At 33.1% G+C, this 21,054-nt stretch overlaps 1 long non-coding RNA gene across 1 annotated transcript; it reads left to right on the top strand.

Moving 5' to 3' along the window:
- The first annotated feature begins 3,510 nt into the window (after positions 1 to 3,510).
- Positions 3,511 to 19,956, top strand: LOC127731861 (uncharacterized). The gene is made up of 3 exons (XR_007995854.1): positions 3,511 to 3,587; positions 17,994 to 18,164; positions 19,455 to 19,956. It is a non-coding gene; the product is annotated as an uncharacterized LOC127731861 (long non-coding RNA).
- The last annotated feature ends 1,098 nt before the right edge of the window (positions 19,957 to 21,054 follow it).

Below are 21,054 nucleotides of genomic sequence, written 5' to 3'. Positions count from 1 at the left end.
CAAGTTAATATATCTGAATCAGCAGAATTCTCCGTAATATTTAAAAATAAGATGACAGCTTCTTATTTGCATACCACTTCAAAGAGAAGACATAAATTATAAGCTAAAACATTTTAAGGGAAGTAACTTCTAATAAAAAATCCCTGCCATTCAATTTTTGTTGAAATCATACAAAGTTTAATTTTGGATCCTTTGGACCCTGAGGTGGACCAATCTGAAAAATGGGCCCAAAATCAAAAATCTAAATACATTATTTGATTCAGCATATTGAAATCAATTAAATTTTATTTTGCACTCTTATTAGTACCCACTCGAAAACACGACCCAAAATCAAAATTCTAAATACATGGTAAGATTACAAGCATATAAAAAAAAACAATACTTCAAGATTATTTAAACCCCATTGAAATTGGTCAGAAATAAGCAATTCAATCAAAGTTTAAAAAAATGCTTGTTTGTTTCCCCCTTTTTGGTCCCTAATTCCTAAGCGGATACGGCCATAACCCCAAATTCAATCCAACCTTCCTTTTTGTGGTATGGAACCTTGTGGTACAGTTTCATACTAATTCATACACGTTTACTCAATATGAAAATAAGGAGATTAGGTATGATTGCCAATGAGACAACTATATCCACCTAAGTTCAAATAAAGTGGATGGAAGCAATTATAGGCAATCGTACGGCCTTCAACAATGGGAAACACCCATACCGTATAGTCGGCTATAAAAGGCCCCTTCATAAAAAATATGAAACAATTCAACTGAGAAAACTAACGGTCTAATGTATAACAAAACAATTAACGAAAAACAAATATGACATTCAAGTTATTGTCCGGAAGCCAGAATATTGTCCGGAAACCAGAATAATGTCCGGAAACAATAATAATGTTTGCTTCTTGTCCCTTTGACCCAATATTCTAAACAGTAAGGGCCATAACTCCAAAATCAATCCAAACCTTCCTTTTGTGGTATGGAACCTTGTAGTACAATTTCATAGTGATTCATGCTGTATAACACAAATAAACAATAAGCAATACAAGCATGTAACATTGATACACAAAAAAAAAAAAGTAATCTACGTTGCTTTCTTTAAATGAGTTACAACATACCTCCTCTCAAATTATTTATAGTTTTTGAATTATTAGAACAGTGATAAAAAGTTGAAACTTACTAAAAAAACGTACTTGTCTCATTCCAATTTGATTTGCCATGTCAAATGTTTATGCACTTCTGGGCCCTTAATTGAAAAAAAATTTTCCTCCTTCTGCACTACTAATTCGTTTATGTTTAAATAAAATAAATATAATTTCGAAAGGATTGAAAATTTTTATTGTTATTGCAATTTGAGGAACCAAATATAACTAATGTTTTTCGCACCTTCTTATTTTTTAAATTGTCAATAGGTTGAAAGAATGACGTTTAGATATTTAAAATAATATTATATTAAATTAATTGCATGCATAATTCAGTTTAAAAAACTGAAAAAAAGTTTTAGATACAGCAAATGCAACAATATCTTCAAAAAAATATATATTAGCAGATCAGATAAATTCAGGTTGATTTATGGAGGGGGCAAATAGTTCGGGTCCCCTTATGGAGCTAAATATATAGTTAATGTATAGACTGTTTACAAATCTCATTCCTAATGTTGTCTTGTCTCACCTTTCAAATTCTGGACCCCCAGCTGTCCTTATAATGTACTTAGTACCAATGACAATAAAAAGAGACTAAAAGGCAGATATATAATAATTGTAATATTTTCTGTTTCAAACCGACAATACAGTTAAATTATAACCATCATCTTTTAAAAAATCGATTTGTTTATCAAAATTTTTCTTCTTCCGTGCTGACAGTGACCACAGACTGTATCATTACGTTATGTTTTTTAAATATTATAGACATAATTTTGAAAGGATTGAAAAACAATATTTCAAAATCAGAAACCAAATATAATCAGGGATTGAAAGGGGTAATTACAGAAAACGATATATATGTTTCAATCAAAGGTTACGCCCTCTACGACCCTCTGATTTATATTAATGAAAAAGAAATCTTTAAAAAAATGAATTACAATTTTTGTTTACATGTTTCTAACTAAATAAACCATTTGATTATTAAATTTTTAACATATATATGAAATCATGTTCCTTCAGAGGCGGATTTAATGGTGCTAAATATTTAGTGAATGCATAGACTTTTTACAAGTCCAACTCCTAACATTGTCTTGCCCTCCCCCACCCCCCTTTTTCAAATTCCTGACCCCTATCGGTCCTTTACCATAATCAATCAGCATTGAATGTTACCTTAGCAAAGAATATATCAAACATAAAGCAATTTAGTTATTTTCGTAACTATTCTGTTCCAATGATAAGAAAAAGAAGGACAACATGGCAGATATATAATAATTATAATATTTTCGTTTTCAAACCCACAATACAGATAAGAAAAAGAAGGATAAAATGGCAGATATATAATAATTATAATATTTTCGTTTTCAAACCCACACTACAGTCGAATATGTGACCATAAACTTTTAAAAAATCGATTTGTTTATCAATCTTTATATAACCATATATTTTTGACCTCGGCAATATCATTATTATTTTCAACAAAATATATGTATAATTAGATTATAAGTAAAAAGAAATGTCCTTCGTAAACGAATCAGTTTCACCTGAGAAAAATGCCAATATTAACGTGTCTGTGTGCCGTCTGAGTTATCACAAACGAACAAGGAAAAACACGGGTTCACTCAGAGGTTTCTGTGACGCGCTGCATAATGACCGAGCATGCCAAGTGCATATTACCCTATATTTGACCGCGAAAACGACGCGGCTAGCGTGCAGTGAATGCCGGGATAGTCTGCTGAGAGAGGAGGGCAATGAATACCAGATGCTCCTCGCATCAGCTGGCCGGTTATTACTATTGCCCTTTGGTCAAGGTCGCCAGCTTAGAAATATGACCATGGATTTTTTATGACGTGAATCGGAGTGCGTTGATGGAAATCAGTACTTAAATTTTGTTATGCAAATCGGCTTAGAAATGTTTCAGTTTTCCGATATGTTGAAAAAAATAATGATAATTAGTAAATGACCACTCCAAGGAATTACCGGTTTTTAGTCATTATCAGTTTTTATTCAGGCGAATGCATTTTAATTTCAATATTTGATATCGTGGTACATAAATTAATTCGACCTACATCTTTTAGATAGAAAGGAAAATACCGGTATAAATTAACTGTGTATATTTCTTCAGATACACATTAACAAGTATTCATCGTGTATTGACCAATGGTCAAGAGTGCAGACTGCCCACACAGATCATGGAAATAATCACTACTAGGTCAGTGGTGTAAATTATTAGACATTTTAAAAGATATACATTCGAATACCGGTTATATAAGATCATCACGTGTATTTTGCTTGACGTAGACGGACATCAAATTGTTTCCCGCCTGAAAATAAGCAGACGATACAGGTAAGATTTAAATTAAATCACCAATACACATTATTGCTTGGTCAGCACTGACCACTAGGTCAAATGATTAAGTAGATGGTTCTTGTATCCAAGGCTAGCTCTACGATAAAGGTAAATGATGTTTGTCTGTTTTATTTATTTTGTATGTTTTTTCTTTCAAATAACTGTTCATTCTACATGTACGTAATTAGTGAATGATCACGCCTGATTAAGGTCGGAAGATCAACAGAGTAGCTAAATTATCCATAATTAAATAATTCATGGAGAGATCGCTTTTCAGGATAAAACAAGGACTCGGTAACTTTTGTTACGGAATACGGAATGAACTTATTCAATGGGCGCTCTCCAAAGGCACTTGTTTCATGACGGTAAAGGGGCCCCTTATTCTCTTTTTCGTAAATAGTAGATGAAGCAAACCCTCATATGCTATCAAGAGAATTTCCATGAAAGTACCCCTTTATGCGCCCATGTGAAAATTTCTCGACCTTTATGTGCCGGTTTTGTAATTTTTGATGATGAACAGTTTATTTGCTAATAAATTCCTTGTCATGAGGGTCTTTGCAGCCTTCGCTCTCATGGCTTAGCTATGGTGCCGGCACGACTAAATAATCAGTGGCGGATCCAGAAATTTTCATAAGGGGGGGGGGGGGGGGAGCCCACTGACTGCCTAAGAGGGGGCCCGCCCCAGTCATGCTTCAGTGATTCCCTATGTAATCAACCAAATTTTTCCCACAAAAGGGGGGTCCGGGCCCTCTGAAAAATCCTCTTAATCCACCTCTGATAATGTAGGTGCCGGCACGGCTTATTATTTTGGGTGATCAATGCCTGAAAAAGTGTGTACACATATGAATCCCAACAGATTTTGTTTTGTTTGTCAATCACCCGCCCCCTTTTAGAGACGGATTATGGGAGGGGGCAAGGGACCTGCGCCCACTCATGGCACTACATATTTGATAAGTATAATACTTTTTACAAGTATCACTCCAAACGTTGACATGCCAGAAGTACGCCCTTTTCAAAATCCTGGATCCGCACCTGCCTATTCCCATGGATTTGAAATTTTGAACAGAATTGCATTAGAATTAAATGTAGAAACAATTTCAGAGCTGAGATTAATGTTTTTTTTTTATTTTTTTATTTTGTTTACCTACATTGGTTTTCAATTAACATATTAATTATATGTTTCTGAAGAAAATCTATTGTTGTCAAGGTGTGGTTTGAATTTTTTATTTTTCAGAGTTTGTAACACGTTACTTTTAAAGATTTTACTGTTTGAATGCCCTCGTTCTATATTTATACAATTTAAAAAAGAAATGATGAAGGATTGATGTTGAACTTCTTTATTTTAATATTTGTGTAATGTAATTGGACCATGTCTCGGTTGTGATCTTTCCAATAAAATATTGAATTGCATCAAATTAAATTGTCAAAAAAATGCATGCTTGCTTCTTACTTCTTCTTAAAAAACGATAGGAAAGGTATGTAGTTCACATGGATGCTTAAGCACCTATTTAACGAAAATTGATTGACTTTAGCGCTGCTTATCCAAAATTGGCTGGACGTAGGCACTGCTTAACGAGAATTAGCTGGACTTTATGCTTAACGAAAATTGGCATGATTTTAATGGTGCTCAAAATAATACCCAGTCTTCACGATAAAATTTTTAAATCTACAGGCCCGGAGCTCAATTTTTGGAAAATTTTATTAAGATTGTGTTGGCTTGTAGAGATGATTTTTACAGGCCCGAAAGCAATTTTACAAGCCTGTGCGGCTGGGTCTCTGGGTAAGCGTGAAGACTGAATACCTTCAATATGATTTAAGGTATAGGCAGGAACATATGGGGATAGGTAAGGAGGCAGAAAACATCTATGAACATTTTTTTGTTTTGGTAATATAGGGGAAACAAATCAACTTAGATAAAACATTTAACCCTTAATATGACAGTCAAATCAAATTAATTCTTTCCATAATCAGTCATTTCAGACGAGATCTAACCCGAATAATTCAGTCGTTATATTCCGCTGATCTACGATTACCCTATTAACTCGCAAGTAGGAGAGATCGATTACGGGGGGGGGGGGGGGGAGACTGAATTATTTGTGTTAGACGAGATCGGGAAACCTACATTTTCAATATTGATAATCATATATTTTCAGTAACATCATAATTATGTTAGTTATATATTTTTTTTTATTGTCCGTAATTGATTTCTGGTGGTCAAGCCTTATATCAAGTTTAAAATAGCAATAAAATATTGAATTTAAAATTTTGAATTTAAATATATGTATATCAACAGTTCATATCTTCTCATGACTATAATTTGTTTTGAAATTTTATTTGAGTTATTTTGTTTTATAATATTTTATCTTCATTATTGGAGAGGACATTTAAGACTGTTTAGAAGGAAGGAGGTGACAGTATAATATTTTATCTTCATTATTGGAGAGAGCATTTAAGACTGTTTAGAAGGAAGGAGGTGACAGTATAATATTTTATCTTCATTGTTGGAGAGGACATTTAAGACTGTTTAGAAGGAAGGAGGTGACAGTATAATATTTTATCTTCATTATTGGAGAGGGCATTTAAGACTGTTCAGAAGGAAGGAGGTGACAGTATAATATTTTATCTTCATTGTTGGAGAGGACATTTAAGACTGTTTAGAAGGAAGGAGGTGACAGTATAATATTGTATCTTCATTATTGGAGAGGGCATTTAAGACTGTTTAGAAGGAAGGAGGTGACAGTATAATATTTTATCTTCATTGTTGGAGAGGGCATTTAAGACTGTTTAGAAAGAAGGAGGTGACAGTATAATATTTTATCTTCATTGTTGGAGAGGACATTTAAGACTGTTTAGAAGGAAGGAGGTGACAGTATAATATTTTATCTTCATTGTTGGAGAGGACATTTAAGACTGTTTAGAAGGAAGGAGGTGCATGACAGTATAATATTTTATCTTCATTGTTGGAGAGGACATTTAAGACTGTTTAGAAGGAAGGAGGTGACAGTATAATATTTTATCTTCATTGTTGGAGAGGGCATTTAAGACTGTTTAGAAGGAAGGAGGTGACATTATAATATTTTATCTTCATTGTTGGAGAGGGCATTTAAGACTGTTTAGAAGGAAGGAGGTGACAGTATAATATTTTATCTTCATTGTTGGAGAGGGCATTTAAGACTGTTTAGAAGGAAGGAGGTGACAGTATAATATTTTATCTTCATTGTTGGAGAGGACATTTAAGACTGTTTAGAAGGAAGGAGGTGACAGTATAATATTTTATCTTCATTGTTGGAGAGGACATTTAAGACTGTTTAGAAGGAAGGAGGTGACAGTATAATATTTTATCTTCATTATTGGAGAGGGCATTTAAGACTGTTTAGAAGGAAGGAGGTGACAGTATAATATTTTATGTATAAAGTAATGGATATATTTTAAAAATTTTGTTTGTGTACTTGTATGCATGAATTCCGAATGAATCCGATGCTCTATTTCCTTTCTACTTCATTGAAATTTCGTCTAATATAGTTATTTATTCTCAGACTTTACATGAGACCAAAGTAAACATAGTTATGTTTAGGGTTTCCCTGCCGATCACACATAGTTGTGTTTAAGGTTTCCCTGCCGACCACACATAGTTGTGTTTAGGGTTTCCCTGCCTACCACACATAGTTGTGTTTAGGGTTTCCCTGCCTACCACACATAGTTGTGTTTAGGGTTTCCCTGCCGACCACACATAGTTGTGTTTAGGGTTTCCCTGCCTACCACACATAGTTGTGTTTAGGGTTTCCCTGCCTACCACACATAGTTGTGTTTAGGGTTTCCCTGCCTACCACACATAGTTGTGTTTAGGGTTTCCCTGCCTACCACACATAGTTGTGTTTAGGGTTTCCCTGCCTACCACACATAGTTGTGTTTAGGGTTTCCCTGCCTACCACATTTTTATTTGTCAAAATGCCTACCCTGGAGTTTTTATCGCACTTTTGGTAGCGATTTGTAAAAAACGGTTGTCCCCATATACATTGATGATATATTCAATGTGAAAAAAATATGCATATATATACCTACCATATTTTTCTAAAAAAGGAAACATTAAAACAAACATTTATATTGTTTGGCCTGAGTAACATGATAGGTATTGATTGATTATCCTACACCCGAGTTCAGCCCGGTTTTCGATGAGGTTCGTGTTGCTCTGAAAGGTACAATACTTGGTATCGATGACTACGTAATATGTTTTATTTATAAACTTGTGTGTACTTGTTGCTTCGTGTACAGTGGCCAATATCACATGTATCATGCATATACTAGTATTTAATAAAATACATGTGTACCATTTTATTCCTTAATACGCATTTACATCCAAATAGATTGGCGGCAGAGGTAACATAAAAATGTTAATAAATAAGTTATTAACAATGAAACTAAGGTGCCTCGGAAGGGTTTGCAGTTTCTGTTTCTGAATGAATTGATCATGCTTCCATGTTTCGATTACAATGGACGAAGCGATCACTGATATAGGAGGTATTTTTCAGCATAAAAACACCTGTGTTTCCACTTATATTCTTCCTATCCTAATATTTAGTACCTTTCCTAAATTTTGTAATGCCTTTTTTGAACAAGCACTCTTAAAATCTTACTGCTCCTCCTGTTTAAACCATGCAGATACAAACTTTTTCGTTAAATTATTTGCCTACCGACTGACCTTTATTTCCAGCATGTTATCCGAAACACAGGTACAACTTTTTATGCCTAATGTATGAAGAATCATATAACTGTGGTTTTTTTCTACTTGGCATAATATAGCCCCTACTTGTTGACAACTTTGAATCACATTTATTGACCTCATAACCCATATTACTATAAATTATTATCACTTTAGAATCAAACGATTACAAGTCAAGATATCGATGTTGATAATTAAATATTCCCTAGTAGGCTACTGATCTACACTCTTGGTGGTGGGGGTAAAGGGCAGGACATTACGTATGAACACTTTTCTAATGTTGAAGACTGTTAGAAATGTAAAGGCAGGCAGTAGGGGCAGTAATTCTGCCTTGCCAGTGGTCACCAACGAACGAACCCCTCAGAGATTTATGTCAAAGGTTCTTTAACGTGCTGCTGCATAGAGGGCATAGCACTCTCCCACGCGTGCATCGGGTGTAGTTGCATATTTATTTCACAGAACCATGCGCAACATGAGCAATTATTTAAATGTCGGACGAGTGAAGTCAAGTGAAGGCTATATTTTTACAACCCAGTCAACCGCTAGGAGTTCTTTCGAATGAGGATTTATGAAAACACTCTTAATTGGTGTCTTTATTTTTTTGTTAAATTTATGTATCTCGAATAATTCAGCGCCCTCTAGCCAGTATTGTTTCTCCTCGAGGAGTGATCGAATGGGTGGAATATAATGACTGGATTATTCGGGTTATAATTTACAAAGTTCTAAAATGCTTCACCTGTTAATGCCCATCATTCACATTTTCAGTTATAAATAATCTTGACCTTGGATAAGTGAAAAGTAACCTTGGATGAAGTACAATAATAGATTTATATAGACCTTGGTTGAAGTACAATAATAGATTTTTAAGATAATGAACTTCGTTATGTATAAATGTACAGATTTATCAAAATGTCTTCCACATATAAATATTATCATAATTTATACAAGGCAATTCTCAGAATTGTAAAAATAAATCTTTGCTGCATATTGAAACAACAATTTGTAAATGCGTTTACACAAATTAAAAGCGTGAAGATTTGTTTCTACATACTAAAAGATGGGCTACCAAAAACATCAATCTAATTAAAATACAGATTATGTGTCCATGCTTTGCCTAAACAGATCTGTCAGACAGCTCTCCGTTTTACATTCTGTTAAGATATTTTTTTTTATTACATCAGCCAATGAAATTTCAGCCTTCAAATTTTTGAAGGTGTGTATTAATCCGACAAAACCAGAGGATCCCGAAAGGTCCATAAAGCCGAAAGTAGAACGGAGCGTTTTCAGATCCTTGTGAGATTTGCAAACACAGAGAAGATAGTTTTACCAGATTAGATATTATACCTGATTTGTTTCTGTTTTTAACATTTTCCAACTGATCATTTAACTTAAATATGACTTAATTACATCGGTTCTATTACTTTTCGGCTCGCCCACTGTGGTGACCTCGGATAAATAAAAGAACCATGTTGTTTTGTTGCTGTCTGTCATATTTGTTTTTCTTTATTCATATTTTTTCAATAATCAGGCTGTTGGTTTTCTCGTTTGAATTGTTTCACATTTTGTCATGTCGTGGGCCTTCCATTACATGACTATACGGCATGTGTTTAGTGGGTTGTTGAAGCCCGTGTCGTCGTACTGTAACCCACAGATGCTTACATACTCGTTATTTAGACACTGGGGGATAGTTGTCTCATTGGCAATCGTAACCTTATTTTTACCATGTTAAAATTACAACCTGCACACTCAATGATGTACGTCTTTGGCCTTCATTTAACCGATATTTAATTAACTTGGGCTTATGGAATATTGACAGTAATGTCAAAATAAGTAAACGAACGACCCGTTGACATGAAACTATGAAACAATTCAATTAAGAAAATTTATAACAAAACAATTTACGAAAATCAAATATGACAGACATGAACCAACGACAACCACTGAACACAGGCTCCTGACTATGTCGGTTAACTGATTTCGAATTTTACTGAATGTAAAGTTTACAAATCCGACATTTTTTGTATTATTTAACATGCAGTCGTTATAAGAGGGTCTTGGTGGAGTTCAGAGAATTGAGAAGAATGAAAAGGGTTAAGAATAGAGAATAATGGACAAAAAAGCAAAGAAGACAGAAAAATGGACAAAAAAATAAAGATTATAAAAATGAATACCTGCCCTTTCAGACCCTCTTCTAAAAGCGTCCTTGCCATTAATCAATATTAATATTTAAAACAAGAATTCTCATCTATTAACTGACACTTATTCTTGTCATATTTGTTATCACTGACTGGTCAGTTTGTCCAGAAAGGAGGTGTGTCTCGACTTTTACCTTGTAATGTATGTCCATGTCACTGTAATAAACATCCGGCCTGATAAATCATCAAGTCAATCAACAGAGTAACCTGAATAATTCAGTCGTTATATTCCGCGTACAATTATTCCATTTGAAAGGGGAGATAATCGAAGATGTTCATGGAATCATGTTTTTTTAAACCCGACATTATTTTAAAAAAAAATTCTTAACACCAATCGAAAAAGACAGACAACAATACGACACAATAAAACAACTTGAACAAACAATCAACAGAGTTCTCAAGAAAAGTAGTGATCCGAAAGTTTTGACCACCAAAATGTTCAAAGGCCCGACTTTTTTTGTTGCGGAAAGGATAGGTCACACTTTTGGTATTTTGATATAGAAATATTAGAGAATCACCAAGGAATAAAGATTTCGACAACTCTGAATCAAAATGAGAAAAAAATACTCAGATTGAGGAACGGGAACCGCAAAAAAAAAAAACTGGGTGTACTCGATTGCTCGGTAAAGGTTTGAACCAACCACCATTGGCATATAGGATGTCATAACCCATTTAAGATACTATAGCCCAAATGGGATAACAAATTACAGTGCAAAACAATCTCAAATTTTGAATATAGCAAAAATATTGAAAAGAGTCATTTGTCCAGGTCAATAGTAACACCTTTATTGTTAGCGGCTTTTCCAGAAAGTTGACAAGTTGCTAGATTGTCCCCCCTTTAGTAGAAAACAGTATCTTCCCATGGATCAAACTTATAAACAACCAGGTATTCAGAAAAGTTGTTAACCAAAAGTTGTTGCCTTTTATGCTGTCATTTGCGCTTTGAAATATTTGCCGTTGAAAAAAATATTGTGCACAGTAACGGGATATATTATATTCAATCGGGGCGATTAGTACCAACTTGCGGAAAGGATAGGTCAAAAGTTTTGACTGATTTATAAAACAGGGGGACAGTCTCAGACTTTGATAATGTCTGTTTAAAATGACAAACAATCTTAAGGGAATGTAACAAAAATTATGGTAGGTCGGGTAAGTAGAAATGCATGTATATTTTTAGGCATAAACAGTCCCTGAACATAAAGTTCACCGTCCGGGTCTTCACATGTATAAATAGACAGCCCATGGCTAAATACCAACATTTTGAAAGCATTCATAAAGGTTAACATTTTTGTATTTTTACTAAATATAACTTGTATATAAATTACAGTACAGTAGCTGATTCATATTAGTTTTATTTTTACATATATTTCGGACACTATACATCACGCCCGGTTTGAGAATACATCAAAGTCTATATTAGTCCACTTGTATTATGAATGTCGCTTCTAGAATAGTTGTCATTTGTCATAGATTGTATAAATAACTAAACCAGGAGGATGACCAATAGGTTATATTTATATACGAGGAGGGGTCTGTGGGGGTTACAGAATAGAGAATTATGAGGAGGAACAAAGAAGAAAGGACTAAAAATAGGCCAAAACAATAAAGAAGAGAAAATAATGTGGTGCTAAAATCTATGGAAAAGAGAATAATTGTAAAAAAAAAACAAAAAAATAAGAATTGAGAAAAATTTATAAAGTATGCACAAATGATGATGGTTATTCTAGGAACCGTAACACGGTGTAACTGATATGCGCATGATTTATTTGTGTTTTAGTCTTTTTAAGTAATTTATCTAAAATATTTTTTGTTCTTTTCTTTCTGTCATCTTGATTCATGGACAATATTATGTTAGAATTCCAAATATAAGTCAATACACAACTGAATTTATTTTTATTGAATTTAAAAACAATTGAGATATCTTTTGAAATAAAATTCAATTTATTGCAAATATATGTCCGGTTGTTTCCGATAATCTATTTCAAATGTATGTCCGGTTGTTTCCGATAATCTATTACAAATATATGTATGGTTGTTTCCGATAATCTATTACACGGTTGTTTCCGATTCAATTATTTATTCGACAGTACAACACTAATAGCGTAGTAATTTAAAAAGTCTGGATACCCGCCTTACAAATCCTCTTCATTGGAAATTATGCAGACAGGGATGTGGTGGGTACGCCCTTATAGGCCACAGTAGAAAATAATTGTATTTGGGGTTTCCCTACATTTCATTTTTTCATCCTTCAAAAAATATTCCCTGAAGCATTCATTTTACAGTGAAACGTGACACAAATCTCCATTGTTTCAAGGTTAATAAATCATGAATCAAAATAATTGAGAATTCCTAACTACTTATGATATTTTCAAGGAAACAACATTGTAGGTATTTGGATGAGTTTAAACTAGAAAAAGCACAAGAAATTCAGATTTTTTGTTTAAATCAAGAAGTTGGGAATTTTTAAAAAGTCGTATGAAATATAGATATAAGTATGAATTAATTGAGATCATATTTGGTAGTAATTATATCCTGACGTGTCGATTTCGAAATAAAATTAATGAACGAAAATTATTATGAATTTTAAAATGGCATGTTTAGTTCAATTTAGATGTATCTGTGTTCTTCTTATTTGTATGTTTGTTAGCTTTTGAAAATTTGACATAAACAAATAAAAATAAGAAGATGTGGTATTATTTCCAATGAGACAACTTTCCACCAGAGACCAAATGACACAGATATTGACAACTATAGGTCACCGTACGGCCTTCAACAATGAGTAAAACCGATACCACATAGTCAGCTATAAAAGGAAACGAGAAAACTGATTTATGTACAAAATAATGTTATTTAGAAAAACGTACAAAACAATATGCCAAATAAATTAAATCATAAAATTTTGATTAATTGATAAATTTGCTCGTTTAACACTTTATTAGATACATGCTGCTTTTAAAACTTTTTAACTGTTAATAGCTCAAACTATGCTGACCCTTGGGTATAATTATGGACATGGCTAGTTAAGAATAGAACGGACAAATAAACTTCAGATGACCCTGAAATATTTCGTTTCATCCATGTTAAAAGGACGTTTGGTTTTGAAAGGTATTTACAAAACAAGACTTAAAATTTTAAAATTAACAATGCATTGGTGATTCAAACAGAGGATTAAAATGAAAAATTCAACTCTAGACGTCGAGACTTGTTATGAATGTGTAGTTTTTGAATTTCAAATTTGTTTTAAACCTCCATTTTGTAAATGTAAGTACTTGTTCTTTGAATATTGGAATGGGATAGGGAGGGAGGGGAGCTGAAGTACTGGAATGGGATAAGGGGAGAGGCTGAAAGGAGGGAATTGTCTGAAGTCCTGATTTTAGATACTCAATTGTATTGGGGTGTCCGATATCCTGATCTTAAAGATCGACCATTTAACTTTGAGGGGGTATGGGGTTTTTTTTCAATCTGCATTTTATTTTATACCTCGCAAGGATCAAATTATTTAATTTTTGTCGCGCACAGTCCGATATTGTATGTTTTTTTTTTGAGAACTTAAAATGTAATGACAAAAACTCTCAATCTCTCAATCATGATATTTTCTTTCCTTCTCCATTATGAAAACATTTGTTTCTTCAATGTTGGGAATCTGAATCACAATGATTTTTTTGGTAAAAAAACATATCCCCATCTCCCCTTTTTCAGAGTTTAATGGTCGTTTCCATACGTATATTATGGAATTCACATTTATCTATATATTAATTTTTAATGTACTGAAAATTCTTGGTTTATATTGTTAAATTTGAACTACTTCCTTCTATATTCTAAAAAATGGTCAAATTGATTCCTATTTTAACAAGTTAAGATGAAAATGTTATATAAATACTATACATGAAACTTTTTTTTACCATGACAATCAACGCTATTTCAAATATTCAAGTAATATTTGAAGCCGAGAAAATTACGATAAATTATCAGGAAATTGCACTAAGAAAATACAAGATCTTTATAGGAATCATGTTATTTTTTCGTGTTAGAAAGATTTTCACAAGCACTTAATTCTTACATTGGCTGATGCCGTAGATTCAGGAGAGAAGGCAAAATTTGACGAAAATTAGGGATGGGAGCATACCTGTTTTGTTTCAAGGCACAAGCTTAAGAACTATATTTTTAAAACTTGCCAATTAGAAACTTTTAAAATGTACAGAACAGAATAGAATAGAATAGAATATTTTTATTTCCGAAATTACAGGGCCCATAAAGAGCATAAAATTGGATACAATTGATTGACGTAATTGATAATTACAACAATAAACATCACAGTGTACATGTAAATGTATATTTAGTATATTAGCATTGGTCAGAATTAGAGCCAACAACAATATATATTATGAATGCACAATTAGATAATAAAATTACATTATATCTACATATACGGTATGACTGAGTTGTTCTCATTGTTGAAGGCCGTACAGTTACCTTTAATTGCTTACATCCACTTCAGTTGAACTGGGTGGATAGTTTTCTCGTTGGCAATCATACCACATCTCCTTATTTTTATATACTCTATCTCACAAAAGAATAGAATTTAACAAGTCAATAATATGTCATTGCGTCCCCTGTCCTCGGGACTAAATACTTTTTTTTTTCAAAAAGGAAACCGATATTGATCGTCTGAATATGAGTGACAATGTTTCATATGTTGTCATCAGAGTTCGGGAAAAGTGTTGGTCCGAAGATTTTCTTCAAAGATCACCAGGGGAAAAAAATTCGCGAACTTTGTGTCATGTAAACATAACCTGGATAAATGGCGATTTTATTTTACTGAAATGAAGATTGAATTTCATTCAATGGCTTTACGTTGTTTTCTTAGGATTTGTTCTTTCGGAATTTGTAAATGTCTCTCTCTTTCTATTAGCAAATATTATAGTCAGTTATTGGGAATTTTCTTTAATCAAAATATAAAATTTATCCTAAGAGTGATTAATACTGATTTTCTACATAAGTCTACTAAATTGGGCAACTAATGCATTGGATATCTTGGTCATTAGTCAGATTTAGCAATATCTCCTGTTCTGTTCGGTGATTGGATTCTTTCTCGCACCTGCTGACCATAATGAAAGTACTGTCATTTTTTTACACAAGGTCAGACAGATGGCGTTCTTTTCTAACCATGTCATGGCAGACAAAGCTTTAAATAGATATATAACGAGGTAGCCTGCTGGGACATCAACGTACCATAAAATTTTGCAACCATTTAATTCATAAATGTGAAAATATAGTAGTGTCTGGCTAAGTCACCATTGCTTTCAAGAATGCTAGATAACTTATTCGTTGTGTGCTCGTCTCGAGTGCAGGAGGCCCGGCTGAATTTAAGGGGACGACCATTTAGTATTCTAGTGTGCGGAATTAAGAACTGGTCGGCTCGTAGTCTGAATAATGTGTCTGAGTAATTTGATATGTTAACAAGTCAGCAAGCACGTTAAACATTGGACTCTTGTGTTGGTTTAGTATATTGGGTATAATGCACATAAAATTGCACTTTTGACAGGCAATTGGTCGATTTACTAATTACAAAATTTTACACAATTTCATAAATGTGAAAAGAAAGTTTCTGTCTGTTTATTTGAATCAAATTGAAATACGTATAACCCCCTCCTCCTGGTTTTTACCTAGACTAAGCACTGAGATTGTCTCAGCTATGCATTAGAGAAATATTGCCCTTCAAGCATACAATTTTCAATTTCTTTTAAAAATGTGCATCTTAAATGCACCTCTTGTAATATATTTTGCTATTTTGTTTCAATATATATTTCATATTTATCTACAATACATTAAATATGAAAAATGCAGAGATGACTTTATCGCATCGAAAAGTCAGTCTAGTTTTTCCAATGCTTGTATTTTCCACATTTATAATATTTTAGTAATGAATTGTTGAAAAAGATGTCTATGAACATGTTATTTCAAATATCGACAACTGTAATCATCGGACAGATTTTTTTCTCTTTCCCGCCAAAAATGTTATTATATAGTACACTTAGGGGGAAACATAAATTTAGGCAAATATCAACAAATAAAGATTTCTATAAATTTTCTTTTTATCCTCGCACTATTTCGGACTGGAACTCACTACCTGAAGCAATAGGTATGTCTGACACCCTGGAATCCTTCAAAAGTGGCATATCCACTCTAACATTTGAAGGATCCACAACAACTTATTAAACTACAAAGCCACTGTACATAATGTATATATGTTATTGTTATTGATTTTTCTTTGTCATATTATTTTTAAATTAAGTCCATATGTACATAGCACACAAGTTCCGGGAAGTTTTACACTCCTACCTAGGAGTCTACTCCCGTATTCGGAAGAAGAAGAAGAAGAAGGTTACGCATTGTCATATATAGATTAGATTAGCTTTATCCTATTAAATATTTGATTTATATGATTTTAATATTATGTTAAACTCAGACAAAAAATTTATGTATGTGCTTCTTGGTAAAGTTAGATAGAATATTAGGGCCGGCAGGTCAGCAAAAATCAAGTTAAAAAAAATACAATATGTTCCAAACGTAGTCACGTGTTTAATATGGCCTTGAGTAATTAAGTATTACTCTTTCAGACGATCGATTTACTGACTACAGAATTCCACAGCTGGTCATGTAAAGGTTCATAGCAAGGTTGTCATTACTAAACAAGTCCAATCGTTACTTTACACAGTGTGTAAAAGTAACAACCATTTAAAGAGTTCATTTCAGTTGGTTCAAACTGCTGCAGTATGTAATGGCACCGCATTCTTAGTTCGGCCTTGTAAAAGTTCGTCCCTTTACTTTTTAAAAATCTTTGATGAAACCTATGCATCATTGGAAACGAAGCGTTAACTTATCAGACAGGTGGATCTATACAATACCTTCAAGCTCGATCAATCGTTCAGTCTATAAAAGTTGTGAATAAAAACACAAACATTCAAAAATCTGCCGTTAACACCAAATCCTCCAAATAACAAACAAAAAATTAAGAATCATAGTTTAATTTATTCCCAATTTTTTGGATGATTTATATTTTGATATTTTGTAAAGACATCCGTCTATTGTTGAACTATTGTTAACTATATGTTACTCTCTATCGAGATGTCTTTTGGTTATTTTAGTACTTTTGTTGCCTTTTCATAGACGTTTACCCCATTTCTGAGGGTCATTTCTGTATTCTTTATTTATTGTGCCAATTATTCTGTACTCTTTATATTTTAACAACCCATTATTCTCTATTCTTTTTTTTTGGTCCATTTTTCTGTTCTTTCTGTCAATCATTCTCTTTTCTGTAAACCCCATCCAGACCCTCATATCTCATTTTTTATTAAAATAATCCCTAAGTACTGTGTTTTTTTCGGGAATTTTATCGTCTGGCTGCAAGCTCCACACTGTTAGGACTAGATCCCGTATTATTATCCTAGTAAACCGTACTTAAACCAAATTAGAAGTCTTCTTATTCGACACCTCCTGTGTACACCGGACTCAAAGTAAAGAACAGTCGTATAATAATAATATATTGATTTAGTCACCTTTTTTATATATGTATATACTTTATTTATTTATTTTCAGTATCCCTACTGTTTGTATGTCTACCAAGTGTCAAATAATACAGGTCAGATGAAACCATCTCTAAAAGATGTATGTTACTCCTGGAAGATTTGTATCTGATGGCCCACGTGACTGCCACGGGTAACCATAGGGGACTGGTAGATCTTATGAATGGAATTGTAGGAGCAAAAGGTGAGTTCAAATATGGGGTACCTATTTATTATTTGGTTAATACTATGTTATTATTTTATTTAACTTGATTTAAAACATAATAAATTTGTATGCTTTTTGTTTCGCTTATATGAATTTCTGTACAATAAGGATTTACCACATGTAATGTAGTGGCAAAAACGTTATTATATGATAAATTGGCAAACATGATGTGATAATATGATAAAAGTTGCCAAACTGTGGCAAAAAAAAATACATAATAGTCACTGTTATTTAATCATTTTTAAAAATGTGTCCAAAATGTAATTATAAAAATTCATTGTGTCAAAGATGTGATTATATGATTACTTTGACAATAACCGTTATCATATTGTAACTGTGTCCAAAATGTGATTATATTATTACTGTCCAAAATGTGATTATATTATCACTAGGTCAAAAATATGAGTATATGATGTGTGTGGCAAAAAGGTGATTATAAGATTACTGTGGCAAAAAAAATAGAATTTGGATTTCAAAAGAGTTAAATTCGCTTATGTGTAAATAGGTCCAATATTTTGACCTTTTTAAAAGTTGCTAGTAACAAAACAATTATCATGTAGTTGAAACGAGAAGACGGTAGTAACTTGGTTCAAATGATTTCAAATCTTTAGAATTCCAATTTTGTTTTCCTCTGATATTTTAAAGGAGGATCGGTTACCAAGCAACCTCGTAGCAGAACATCTAGTTTAAGAAAAAAAGACAGCAGCTGTAACATAGAACATTTTCTTTTGTTTCGAAGTCCATCAATTGTACGTTTGAAAGCAACCTAATTGGTTTGAAAGGCAATGACGCTTGCTATACTGTTGAGCAAGGGTAAAAATGTTGGATAGAAGATACAATTATAAATCAGTAAAAATCCTTACAATAAATCCCAAACGATCTAATTATTTAGAGAAATGATTTAGGTATTTACGGAACCTTATGATTCTCTTCTACCGTTCTCTTCTGTTGTTCAAATGCCAATCTTTCTGTTGCGTTGTATAAAGTGCAGGCAACTCGAAATGACTGGTAAATTGATTCTCGTATGAATTGTTTTACAGTTGTCATTTCTGGACCTTTTATAGCTTACTATGTAATATGGGTTTTGCTCATTGTTGAATGCCGTATGGTGACCTATAGTTGTTAAGTTCTATACGTAATTTTTTCTCTGGTGGAGTTGTCTCATTGGCAATCATGCCACATCTTCTTATTTTATATTGTAATTTATGAACTTCTCCGGTGAGGAGACGATTCGACACAAAAGTAATTCAGAAGTTTTGTTAATTTCAGCTCTGATTAACCTGGAAGACTATCGAGTCCATAAATGTGTTTAGGAAAAATATCATGATGTTTATTTTAGTATCAAAGAATAGCAGCTTCTGTATAAAAAAAATGGTAACAAGTATCATGTTTGTAGTTTTTATACGCCCGTTTACGGGACGTATTATGGTATACCGTTGTCCGTCTGTCCGTCCGTCCGTCCGTCCGTCTGTCCGTCGTCAACATGTCGGACATTAACTCAAAAATGCTTAAACCAATTTGCATAAAACTTTGGTGAATTGTTTATATCTTTTGACGTGAGCTCCCTTTCGTTTTTTATAAAATTTAGATTTTACGTTTCTGAGTTATGGGGTTTTATTCATTTAAAAAAGGGGGATTTTCCAGTTTTCGGACAATAAGTCAAGAATGCTTTCACCAACTTGCAAGAAATTGTGGTGAATTGTTTATATCTATTGACATGAGCTCCCTTTTGATTTTTATAAATTTTAGATTTTACGTTTCCGAGTTACAGTGTTTTATTCATAAAAAAAGGGGGGATTTTCCAGTTTTTGGACAAAAACTCAAAAATGCTTTGAGCAATTCTTATGAAACTTTGGTGAATTGTCTGTATGTATTGATGTAAGCTCCCTTTAGAATTTTATAAATTTTACATTTTACATTTCTGAGTTATGGGGTTTTATTCATTAAAAAAAGGGGTGATTTTCCAGTTTTCAGACAATAACTCAAAAATGCTGTCACCAATTCTCATGAAACATTTGTGAATTGTTTATATCTATTGATGTAAGCTCCTTTTTTATTTTCATAAATTTCTAATATGACATTGAGAATTAATTGAACTTTATTTGTTTATAGTCTGACAACAGATTTACTAAGTATTGCACAACAGCAAGAAATCTTAATTGAATATAAATTCAATTCATATAACCAATTTCAAGTCCTTTGACTACATTTATTCAGAAACCTATAATATGTCAAATATTTAATTACAATCCAAATTCAGACCTGAATCAAGCTTGAATATTGTGTCCATTTTTGCCCCAACTGTTCAGGGTTGGACCTCTGCGGGCGTATCTAGCTGCGCTCAGCGAAACAGTTTATTTTTTAATGAAACGAACTGTCTTTCTGTACAAGTGCACTTATTCATGCACTTCAGTTAAATTATTGCATTCATAGAAGTTACATGTATCCCCTTAAAATGCGGACGACATCTTTTTTGCTTGGTTAACTATAATTCAGCATTACTGCTCGGACCCAGATATAAATAAAATGATAGGCTTCCTGCATATATATATTAATGACCATCAATACATATTCGCGGTCATCAAAATTATTCATAAGATATTCATAAAACACTCCTACACATAAACATCTTGAAGACGAGGGTGTAGAAGCATACGTGAAACATCGATTGATGTTCAAAGAACACTCCCACAGACCTACACACTCATAGTGAAGACGAGGGTGTAGAAGCATACATAAAACATCGATGGAGGTTCAAAGAACACTCCCACAGACCTACACACACATCGTGAAGACGAGGGTGTTGAAGCAGACTTGAGACATCGGTAGAGGCTCATAAAGAAATTATCTTTACATCAGATGAAACATG

Source organism: Mytilus californianus, unplaced genomic scaffold (assembly GCF_021869535.1).
Source record: "Mytilus californianus isolate M0D057914Y unplaced genomic scaffold, xbMytCali1.0.p SCAF_21, whole genome shotgun sequence".
NCBI classification, from domain to species: Eukaryota; Metazoa; Mollusca; class Bivalvia; order Mytilida; family Mytilidae; genus Mytilus; species Mytilus californianus.
This window is presented reverse-complemented; position numbering and strand designations above follow the sequence as displayed.